Source organism: Rhinolophus hipposideros (genome assembly GCF_964194185.1).
Source record: "Rhinolophus hipposideros genome assembly, chromosome: 8".
NCBI lineage: Eukaryota > Metazoa > Chordata > Mammalia > Chiroptera > Rhinolophidae > Rhinolophus > Rhinolophus hipposideros.
In genome coordinates, this window is record NC_138054.1 from 10,939,751 (window position 1) to 10,952,348 (window position 12,598).

Consider the following 12,598-nt stretch of genomic DNA (forward strand, 5'->3'; position numbering starts at 1 on the left):
CAATTATGTAATCAATCATGTGTGTGTAATAAAGCCTCGATAATAAATCTAAAGGACAGGGTCCAGAGAGCTTCCAGGTCAGTGAAGTTGTGGAGATTTTGGGGGAGAGTGGAGTGTTCAGCGAGAGCATGGAAACTCTATGCCCTTTCCCCTTACCTTGCCCTATACTTCTCTTCCATCTGGCTGTTCCTGAGTTATATCTTTTTTAAATAAACTGATTCTCTAGTGAGTAAACAGGTTTCCTAAGTTCTGCGAGCCACTCTAGAACACTAATCAAACCCAAGGAAGGAGTCATGGGAACCTCTGATTTATAGCCGGTTAGTCAGAAGTGTAGATAACAAACAACCTGAACTTGAGATTGGCATCCTGAGTTGGAGGAATTTGTAGCTGACTAGTCAGAAACACAAATAACAGCCTGGGCTTGTGATTGGTGTCTGAAGTGGAGGGCAATCTAGTGGGACTGAGCTCTTCATCTTGAGATGTTATCTCAAAGGTAAATGGTGTCAAATTTGAGTTGAAGTCTAGTATATCCAGCTTCTGTCCCTGAGAACTGCTTTTTGGTGTGGGAAAACCCTCCCTCTGCCACCACACACACATTGGAAACTGGGTGAAAACCAAATTAGGCAATGTCTTATAAAATTAAATATACATATACCATACAACCCAGAAATTCTACTCCTAGGTATATATCTTAGTGAAATAAATAGTATGTTCACACGAAAACTTATATATGAATAGTTATAGCAACCCTATTCGTAATCGCCAAAAAAGTAGTAAACTTACGATTCACACTGGTTTTCTCACGTCAAGTGCATATTGCTTTTCCCTCTACTATAGTGAAATGTTCAGATGAAAATTATTCCTTTGTATTTATGGGCTTTGATAATCCACAATTGCTTAAGGAATACATTATTTCACCTATTTATTCAACAAATCTTTATTGGGTAATTGTTATGTACCGGGCACAGTGGGGAACAAGCAGACCTGGTCCCTCCCCTCATGAGTTTTGTAGTCTAGAGAGGGAAACATACGTAAGTGCTGTGAAGGGAAAGAACCGTGGGGTAAGTCAATAGAGGCATGCACAGGGCTTTTTTTCAAAAAGAAGTTTCAAGCTAGATTATGAAGGATGAAAAGTTAGTGGCTGTTAAGGACTCTTCCAGCATGAAAGAATACTCTGTAGTGGAAATTACTTTGCTGTATTTCAAAGAATTGATGAAAATCAGAGCAATCAACAGCTGCAAATCAGTCTTTCTCAACTTTGGTTGCATATTAGCATCAACAGGAGTTTTGTTTGTTTGTTTGTTTGTTTGTTTGTTTGTTTGTTTTTTAAAGAATAATGATGCCCAGATCCTGCTTACAGAGAATTTGATACATTTGTTCTGGGGCAGAGCCCATACATGAGTGTTTGTTTAGAGCTCCACGGAAGATACTGCACAGGCAAGATTAAGAGCATTGTTTCATTAGGTTTGTCGAATGACAGATATAGGCAAATTTAAGTTTAAGTACGAATAGAGTTCATTCAGAATTTAACATTATGGTTGATTTTGAATGGAACTTAACATTTTTTTAAATCAGATTTGGGTGGCCTGCTTTTATACTGAAATGCCCACATAATATTAATTGATACCAATATATGTGACACATGATACAATAGCCAATAGTGGCTCTTTGTTTCCTCTTATATATGATAGTGTTTATATTGTAAGCATTGATGAGGAATTTCTAGTGAAAAATAGACCATGGCATCATCTCATATCTATATTCCCAAAGAAGTGAAATTCCAAAGATGGATGGATGGCGTGTAAAGAATACCCGTCCGGGATCACAAGCTGAAGCAGAAAATCATTGATACCGGAGTTACCGTGTTCTTTGAATTGGGCTTCCTGGGCACATATTGTACCATTTTTATGGGTGTCTCACAGTGTGTATATTTGACCCCTATGTAACTGACATATCTACAAACAGTAAAACTTGGTTCCAATTTCTCTTAATAATGTTAGATAAAAGTGAGTGCCAGAATAGTCTTATGTTCTCTGTAAGTAAGTGCTTTTCTACATTTGGATGTCTCCACCTTTCCAGAGGTCTCAGAGCCTAATTTGTGCATCTTTATTTCATTCTCAAGCCAAAAGCTATAGCAGCTGTGAAAGTAATAGCTTATCTTGAGAGGGGCCAGAAGACACTTAAAATTAGAATTTCAAAGAACATCATTGTTCTTCAGTGATTTATTATTTTTCCTAAATTTCACAAAGTTGACATTATTTCACAAAGGTTTATATTGTTGCTTAATTTTAAAAATCTTTTCTTACATAGAAAATATTGGAGAGTTTTTGTTGTTATTGTTGTTGCTGTTGTTTTTAAATCTACTCTGCATTATTTTATCTTCTATTCTTACCACAGAGGAAGGATTATCCTTTCTCTTTTCCAGTACTCCCCTCTCCTCTCTCTATCATGATTTTGATTGGAATTCATCTCAACTATTTCCCTCTTCCTTCCTCATTTTCAATATTTCCTCTTTCAGATTGTTCCCCCATTGTTTATGGAGTGAGAAGTAAGTGTCCGTCCTAAGAAAACTGCAACAAACCTTCCCTCAACCCATGATTTCACTAAGCTACTCATGAAACTCTCTCCTGCATCACATATTTAAGAGCACCTTGCATATGTGCACTGCCTTCATTTCCTCTTTTTTTCTCTTTCCTGAGGTCATTGCAGATTGGTTTGTGCCCTCATTTCTTGCATATTCTCTGAAAAAGTATCAAAATGTTCCGTATTGTCAAAGAAAACTATCTGTTGATCTTTGTCCTAGTTAATCTTTCTAGATAGAGCCTTGTTAAGACCAGCAACATACACACCATGTAGGAACTACAAAATCTAAAGCCCATCTCAGACTTACTGAATCAGAATTTGCATTTTAACCAGATCTTTGGGTGATCTATATGCATTTAAAGTTTGAGTGGAGTATTTTACTGATGTGACTACTCTCTCTCTACTCGAAACTCTTAAACTTTCATGATCTGCACAATGTCAAACCTCTTGGTTCTTGTACTTTTCCAGATTGCATGTTTGCAATTTATCCTTTTCTTTCAACTGTCCCTTAAATTAAGGTTTTTCTACATTTTGTTCACCCTTCTTTTCCTTGGTAAACTCAACAATTCCTGTGGCTTTAGTCCCCTTCTCTTATTGGATGACATCCGTATGTTTCTCCTGAGCTTTAAATCCATTTTTTAAAACTCCAAGCTAGTCATAGTGTTCTTAATTTCACCAACACTTTAAACTCAATTTGACCAAAACCAATTGGTCAATAGTTACCTAAAACCACATCTTCTGTGCACCTCATCTCTAATAAGGGTAGGACTATTTTCCTGGATCTGAGATAAAAATATTCTTGACTGTAATTTTCATGTTTTTCATTATGACATAACTGTTCACCTACTAAATCCTGTTGACTCAACGTTAACATATCCCTTGAATTTTCTTGATTTCATCTCCCAACCACTATTCTACCTCAGGCCCTTCCCATCTCTTCTTTGGGCTAATGTAATGTCCTCTTTACTGGATTTCTTGTCTTAAATTGTTCCTTGCCCAAATCCATCCTCACATGTATGCTGCAATCCAATGGTTCCTTACAGTTACTCAAATATATTTGGTGCCATTCTGACTTCTTAACTTTTCTCTTGGGTTTTCTTTTACCCAAAAGAATTCCCACCTATAATTGCCATTCCTCAGGACACATTGTGAAATCAACATATACTTCCCCAGATCATACCAATATAGGATTTAAAGTAGGTTATATTAAAAAGAATTTCAGGCAAATTTCAACTGTCCTCAAAAACTCACTCATTTGTTTCTGGGAGTCTGCCAGCCCATCTCACATGAGCTCATGATATACTCACTTATACTGTCCCACAGTAACCTCTATACCAGCTTTAATTACAGAATTGTAGTACATAGACTATACCATGTTTCCTCAAAGATAAGACCTAGCCAGACAATCAGCTCTGATGCATCTTTTGGAGCAAAAATTAATATAAGGCCAGGTCTTATTTTACTATAAATAAGACCAGGTCTTTAATATAATATAATATAATATAATATAATATAAATACCAGTCTTATATTAAATTTTACTCCAAAAGACACATTTGAGCTGATTGTCCAAGCAGGTCTTATTTTGGGGGAAACACGGTATATATATCCTGAGAGGGGCCAGAAGGGAAAGTGTTTAATAACATTAAGACACTTAACATTAGAATACCAAAGAACATCATTGTTCTTCAGTGATTTATTATGTTTCCTAAATTTCACATTTTTTTTTAAAGTTGCTATTGTTGCTTAATTTTAAAAACCTTTCCTTACATAGAAAATATTGGAGAGTTGCTGTTTTTAAAAAATCTATTCTGCATTATTTTAATTTTTAGTCTTACCACAGAGAAAGGATTATCCTTTTCCTTCCCAGTACTCCCATCTCCTCCCTTTATCATACTTTTGATGGGAATTCATCCCAAAAAGTTTCCTCTTTCTCCTTCATTCTAAGTCATGTATACAGAGGGTGCCAAAAAAAAAGCTATACATATTTTAAGAAAGGAAAAAAAACTGTTAAAATTGTAATACTCAATATATACTGACAACAAGAGATGAATACAAGTCATGTCTGACTTCCACAATTACAAGAGGTGCTCAAAGTGGTTTCCATCAGCGTACAGACACTTCTGATTATGGCGAACTACTGCTTGAGCAACGTGGACCAAAGTGTCCACTTGTATACATTATTTGGCATCCCCAGTATATATATTTGTAATCACCTTTTGTTGTATTACATTTTTAATACAGTGTTTTTTTCCTTTCTTAAAATGTGTATACTTATTTTTGTCACCTTCTATGTGTGTGTGTGTATGTATATATATAAAATGACATTTTTTCACAGGTTAGTATGTACTATAATATATAGTATACTTCCTTGTCTTACAGAATTTCAGTGAAAAGTTTCTCTCTTTTGGCAGGTTGCAGAGGGTTTCATTCAGTTTCCTTCTCCCTAGGAGATGACTGAGCTGGAGAACAAATCTGATTGACAGGCAACATACATTTCCCACAACTGCCCTGCTTCACTTCTCCAAGTTTGAAGTTTCTCCCAGGAAGCTTGTGGTCCTGCATGCAATAGGATGCTGGAAGGTCCTTCCACCATCTATTCAACATGTGTACATATACATATCTCAGTGGCTGAGTAGGCTTGGGCTCAAGTAATCCCCTGGGGGCCAGGGACTGCATATTATTTTGATTAATAATCCTGCAGCATTTAGCCACATGCTTTGTTGATGGTGATAGAACAAGAAAACTCTTCTGAATTGAATTCTGCATCACAAAACATATACAGATCTTGCAAGAGACCACTGTTAATGCAATGTAGGCACACACAAAACAAAATTATCACGCATAACATATATTTCCCTAGTCTTTCCCCTAAAAAGCAAAACAGCCTAAAACATGGTAATAACCCAAAAGTTACATCATGGATCTTTTCTTCTGGCCTTCCAGAATTATTTTCTGGCCTCAGGCATCCACCCATTTATTTACACAGCTCATCACCACTTAAAACATCAACCATGGCATTAAATTCAGAATCTTCTTGTGGTATGTACACGTGTGCTTGTGTGTGTAAATGCACATGTATGCACATGTGTGCTTGGAATTGAACATTAAAGTCACTTTTTTGTGATTTGGGGGCTGCAGTAGATTCAGCAGATTACATATGGAGCCTATCAATGTGGGACAGCTTGTGGAAGATCATAAACATATTTTTTAGATAGAAATGTTGCAGCCATGAACACACCACGTGGTCACCCTTTCCCTAAGGTTTGCTCCTTTTATTGTAAATAGCCAGAAAGCCATCAAGCCAGAGTGTAATAAACTTTTAATTTGAAATGAATTACCACATGTTGTGTTTGTTTACCCATTATTAAATCTCTTAGCAACATATCAGTAGCAGAAACAGCATACTGTATCACTGTCCTGATATATTAGAAAACAAACCCATGGGGGATATTAACTCCTAATAATATCTTTAGGAATCCTCCAAGAAAAATAAATAAATATCAGCAATGTAGCAGACATATATTCAAAGAGATTTTTATGTTTTGTTTTTGTATAAATGTATTCTGAATTGGAGTAAAATGTCCCAGTGCAGTCTTTGAATGTGAGGTGTGGATCGTCTCTGAGCTCAGAGCAGAGCACATGATAATCAGCCTTTTCCAAAGCAATTTCCTAACGTACAAAAGATTCTTCCTCTCGTGGTGCATAGTGTTCTCATATTGAAGGCTTCAGTATTCATGTTTCTGGGAGTATCACCTGTCCTCCTTTCAGGGGAACTGGAAGCAGTCTTCTAGAAACCAAGTTCAGAGCACAGTGCAATAGTGATGAAAAGTATAGCCACTGTACCCTGAGGAAAAACTAGAAAGCAAACATGATCGGGTGAAAAATGGTTTAAAAGTAATTGCTTCTAATCTTCTGCTCAGTATCCTAAAACTGGGTTAAAATGTCAGTATCAGTGAAATATTATTACTAAGTCAGAACCAACTTCCTCAAAAGTTAAAAATTCCAAAATATAAGATTTTTAGCTCCATGCTTAATCTTAAAACATTGGGGTGGGGAGGACGAAAAAACAAAGAAAGAAATCCACATGGCAAATGTACATTTTTTGGAGATCCACATAGTGCCTTCATATTTGACAGGACATTTAAACTTAATATTTAAACAAAAAAAATCAACTGCAATGTTTTCTATCTTTTTTAATCTAATAAAATCATCCCATTTTGTTTGTTTTATTGATTTATTAATTCTGTCTTAGCTAAATATTCTTCAATCATTCTAAAAGGTTTGGACTTTCTTCCCTTTCTACACCTCTGATTCTCGGGATACACAGGTTATATTCTAATGTGAAAGTAATTTGTTTTCAGAGAATGAGGGCATTCCAGACCCTCCTGTTGGGAGACTTGACTAATCTGATTCAATATAAAGACAAGACGTTGAGTAAAGTCATTCTCCTGCAGACACAACCGAGAGACTTAACCACATCCACGAATATCCTTAACAGAGCTGCTCCATGAAGTAGTGCAAAATTAGGCTGAATCTGCCAGCGGCTGGCCTTTTCTGGCATTGCCTGCTCTTTCCCCTACTGCCAGCACCTTAGGCTCATTCTATCCCCCACCTCCCAACTTTCCCCTTATCAACATTAAGCATATTGGCAGTAGTATTATTATCCACCTAGTATATCTGCATCTAAAAATATAAATAAATAAAGCCTTAAACCTATTAAATTCCAACAGTGAATACTTAAAGTCAACTTGAAGGTATGCATTTTGAGGACACCTAGCTCTATTTATTAGCCTCCCAAAGCAGACTATGATGGTGGTCACCTCTTATCTTTTCTAGCTACACATAAAGCAAATCCAAATCCTCCATGTGAGAAACAATACACTTTACTCAAGTTGCTTTATAGTGTTGCCACTTGTTACCTAGTTTTGTTACATATCTCATTTTTAATTTATTTTCACAAATACTTGTTTAAAACCAGTTGGCATAATTTGACATATATAAATTATGTGTATAAAACTTCAACATAACATTACAAGGTACACATGACTCTAAAAGTGACATTTAGTTGTCTGGAGGTGGTGGTATCTTAGTAGTCATTCGCTAATGAATGATTTATTCCAAGGGAAACAGGTCATGTGTGGGTACAGAAGCCAAAGGCTTGTACTAGACCTGCCTCTTAGGGGAGGAAGCAGTGGTCCTAGAAACTGAGCCTAGAAATCAGTGGAGTTTCACTTGGCGCAACAAGGCATAATCTGTAAGAGATTTGGAAAACTCCAGTCACAGTGTGAGAAATATTTGTCACTGGAGGTTGTACATGAAGCTCTGTGTTGCCCAGCTAGTAGGCAGAACAAGACAGGAAGGCAAATGCCACCTAAAAAGTCAAATAGTGCAGGTGTTGGGTCTGACTATTATGGTAGGAACTCAACACCCCTACACACAATATTCCTGTTTCCTTGAGCTATGCCCTCAACCTAACACTTTGATCCCTCTACATACTCTCCCCTATGTACTCAACCACCTCAGCTCCAGTTGTGCGTTTAGGCTTCTGTAATGGACATATTCTCCCCCCCTACTCTCCACCTCTCTCCTGAGCTTCATGTATATTTTTCCAACAGTCTCCGGAATGTTTTACTTGGTTATAATATAATAACAGTGAGTCCAAACTCACACTCATGGATTTTTTTTCTAATCTTGTCCCGCCCTCTTTTCTTATTATCTGCTATTTGAATCTATGTCTACCCATGCTAAAAAAAAAAAAAAAGGAATTATCCTTAATTATCCTTTGCCATATCTGATTAATCAATAAGAATATTCCTGTGCTTAGTTCTATGATCAGTTCTCTTGCACCTCTTCAATACTTTATAAATTTATACTCTCTTCTCCAACTTTACTGTCTTTGTCCTAATTCAGGCCCTTTTTTATTGCCTGTACTACTCTAACTTTTCCTAACTGATATGTTTCTAGACATGCCCTCCTCAAATAAACCCTCCTAAAAATTGAGAGGGATCTTCCTAAAATAGAAATTGAAATACATCACTTCCCTTCTTAAGATCCTTCAGTGGCTATCCACTGAATATCAATTTCTCATCAGCCACAATAGACACAAAAAGATGGTAGATAAAATAGTGAGGAAAGATTATTATTATCCTAGAATTTTATACATGGATAAATGGTGTATCAAAGTGAGAAAAAGTAATGATTTTTTTCCGGCATACAATAGCTAAAAGAATTTATGACTCACAGATCCAAACTCTAAGAAATTACTAAAGATTTATTTCAGCAAGAAGAAAAATGGAACCAGAGTGAAGACATGCTATATTAAGAATGTTATAAAGCACAGATATTGATCAAATATGTCAGCAAATTAATTTTCTACAGAGAGTAAAACAATACAACTACATTTTTTTAATAAAAAAGTGAAACTGAAAGTATAGCCAACAATAATGTGAGAGTACATGGAAGTGTATAATGGATAGTTAAAGCATAACAAATATCTTTGCCACATACAGGAAAAGAAGAGAAGTACTGGATGAACTTATATTTTTAAAGATAATTTATAATTAAATATGTAGATGAGAAAATTAAGGATAATATCTAAAATAATTAACAATAATATCTACAGATTATAAACAGCAGAGGATAAACAAAATGAAGAAAATTATTTTTAGTAAAAAAGAAATTCAGGAAAGAAAGTATTTTATAAAAAGCAAAGAATTAGAAAAGGAAACAAAAATGCAATATGTTATTAACAAGTACAAATACAGCAGAAAACAATAGTTAAGAAAAATTAAACTTACCTTTTAAAAAACACATGCTATCTACCTGTCTTGAATATAAAAATAAAATCTAGATTTATGCTGGTAAGACATACCCAAAAGAGCACCATAAAGAGTATTAAACTTCTAAAATACAGTATAGAAAAATAATATATGTCATGAGCACACTGATAAAAATAAAAAAATTCAGATGTTAGTATTGATATCAGAAGAACTAGAATGTAAATACAAAAGCATTAATATACATGTAGAGGGAGAATAGATCTATATGAAAGAAATAATAACACCACAAAAACTATAACAATCATAAACTTGAATGCACTTAACAATAGGCTTAAATATATAAAGCAATATCTAACAAAATTACAGAGGAAAATGGATAGATCCAATCATAATTGGTGATTTCAAATATATCTATCAGATAGATAAAAAACGAAGATAAATTAACTAAGCTTTCATACCAAGGAGATTTAAAAAGTAACCCTGAAGAAAACAGAAGTAAGGAAATAGTAAACCTAAGAGTATAAATACATACCATGTTCCCCCAAAATAAGACCTACCCCCCAAAGAAGCCCCAGTAAAGATCATCAGCCAGACGGACACATTTCGTACATTATGACAATGTTCCAGAAGAAGATGCCGTGACTATATTTGAATAAATGTAGATTGTTATACATGAAAAAATAAGACATCCCCTGAAAATATGCCCTAATGCGTCTTTTGGAGCAAAAATTCACATAAGGCCCGGTCTTATTTTTGGGGAAACATGGTAGTAAACCAAAACTTAGTAGAGAGTCATGGAGTCTATCTATATACAACATCATTAAAATGTTGTACATATTTTTTTTAAATGAATAAAAATGTAAAACTCAAGAAAGACTGATAAAAAATAAAAGCAATGAAGGCATATACTAATTAATGTTAGAAATGAAAAGAAGAATACAACTATATTTAATGGTATTTCAAAATTATAACAGTATTTTTAGATATGTTTTTATAGATACATGAAATACCTACTGAAGAATACACAAAAATATTGGTTTATTCAAAGAAGAAGAACTAGGTTGATGAGGGAGGCGGCAGTGGGAGGCAGATTTTATTTTGAACAATATGAATGTATCACCTATCCAATAAAACTCTAATAAAAGGCAATGAATTTGAAAAGATAACATAATAGTATGACTACGTTAATCCAATTAGTGTTTTAAAGAATTAAATTAATGATAGAATAATTGAATAATCAATAAAAACAAAAGTTATATCAGAAATCGAGTATTTCCCTTTGTCTTAAAGTCCATTTTGTCTGATGTAAGTATTGCTATCCCAGATTTTTTCCATTTATATTTGCATGAAATGTCTTTTCCCATCCCTTTATTTTCAGTCTGTGTGTGTCTTTTGATTTGAAGTGAGTCTTGTAGGCAGCATATGTAAGGGCTTTGTTCTCTTATCCATTCAGCCACCCTAGGTCTTTTGATTGGAGCATTTAATCCATTTACATTTAAAGTAATTATTAATAGGCATGCAATTTTTGCCATTTTATTATTTATATTTTTTTAGTTTTCTTCTTCTTAAAGAAGTCCTCTGCTTTTAAAAGTCATTCTTTGTCTTTAACCTTTGGTATTTTAATTATAATGTGTCTTGGTGTGGGCCTCAAGAGAAAAAGTAGAACTCAACAATTCCACTTCTGGCTATTTATCTGAAGAAACTCAAACCACTAATTCAAAAAGACATATGCACCCTTATGTTCACTATAGTATTACTGACGATCGCCAAGATATAGAAGCAATCTAAGTGTCCATCAGTAGGTGAATGGATAAAGAAGAGGTGTTACATATGTATTGTACAATGGAATATTACTTGGCCATAAAAAATGAAATCTTGCCATCTACAGCAATATGGATGGACTTAGAGGGCATTATGCTAAGTGAAATAAGTCACACAGAAAGACAAATACTATGTGATCTCACTCATATGTGGAATCTAAAGAACACAATAAATGAACAAACAAAACAGAAACAAACTCATAAATAACATTTTGATGGTTGCCAGATGGGAAGGGGCTGGGAGATGGGTGAAAATAGGAAGGGATTAAGATATGCAAATTGCCAATTAATAAAAACAGTCATGGGATATAAAATACAGCATTAGAAATACAGTTAATAATATTGTCATAACTATGTATGGTGTCACATAGGTACTTAGATTTATAGGGGTGATCACTTTGTAAGTTATATAAATGTCTAATCACTATGTTATACACCTGAAACTAGTATAACATTGTATTCAACTCTAATTGAAAATAAAAATATTTTAGAAGATAATAATCAAGTATTTCTCACCTAAAAGAAGGCATCAAAATGCTTACACATCTATGGGGGTGGAAATGACCCAAAGGAAAAGTGGACACAGCACAGGTACAGATATTTCACAAAACATAAAACCCAAATGGTCAACAGAAATATATAAAGAACAAAACGTTCAAACTTACTTGTATTCTGGGAAATTCTAATTAACATATGGATATCGTTTCATTGCAATTGAACTGGCAAGCTGACAATAACAAGGATTGATAAAATATGAGCCAAAGAAACTCTCCTACACAGCTGTTAGGAGGGTAACTTAACAAAACTACTTTGGTTGGCAATCAGTCACTATGCTGAAAATTTAAGAAGTGTGTGCCCTGTGATAAAGTGTTGCTCTCCTGGGTAATTAGAGTCTAGAGAAATTCCCACCCGTGTGCACAAGGAGGACATGTCCCAGAATAAGCATTGTAGCCTTGTGTGCAATAGAGTAAAACTTGAAACAACATGAATAATAAGAATAAACAAATGTTGCTACAATCATACAAAGGAATTTTATACAGCAATAAAATCAATAAACCAGAAATGCATCTATTGTATGAGTAAATCTCAAAGATCATGTTGAGAGAAAAGGAAGTAGATGTAAAGTATGATATATTTATATAAACTTTTAATACATAGAAAAGATATTATTCATTGTTTATAATGCATACATATGTACGAAATGAATTAAAATATACATGAAAACAATCAATAAGGCTAAGGAGGCTGGGAATAGAGTCAAGCTGCAGTTCACAGAGGGCAAAATGTTACTTTTTAAAAGAAAAGATGTGAGGCAAATAGGGCAAAAATAACAAGAACGGACAAAGTTGGGTAGTAGGTATTAGAGTATGGTACATTATATTTAAAATATTTGATAATTCCAAAAATAAAAAAT

At 34.4% G+C, this 12,598-nt stretch overlaps 1 protein-coding gene across 1 annotated transcript in view; it reads right to left on the minus strand.

Annotated features, from left to right (window-relative positions):
- The window catches only part of LOC308500954 (uncharacterized protein), a gene marked incomplete at both ends in the record, with an annotated part of 309,027 nt that overhangs the window by 184,860 nt on the left and 111,569 nt on the right, over positions 1-12,598 (minus strand). The window lies entirely within an intron of this gene.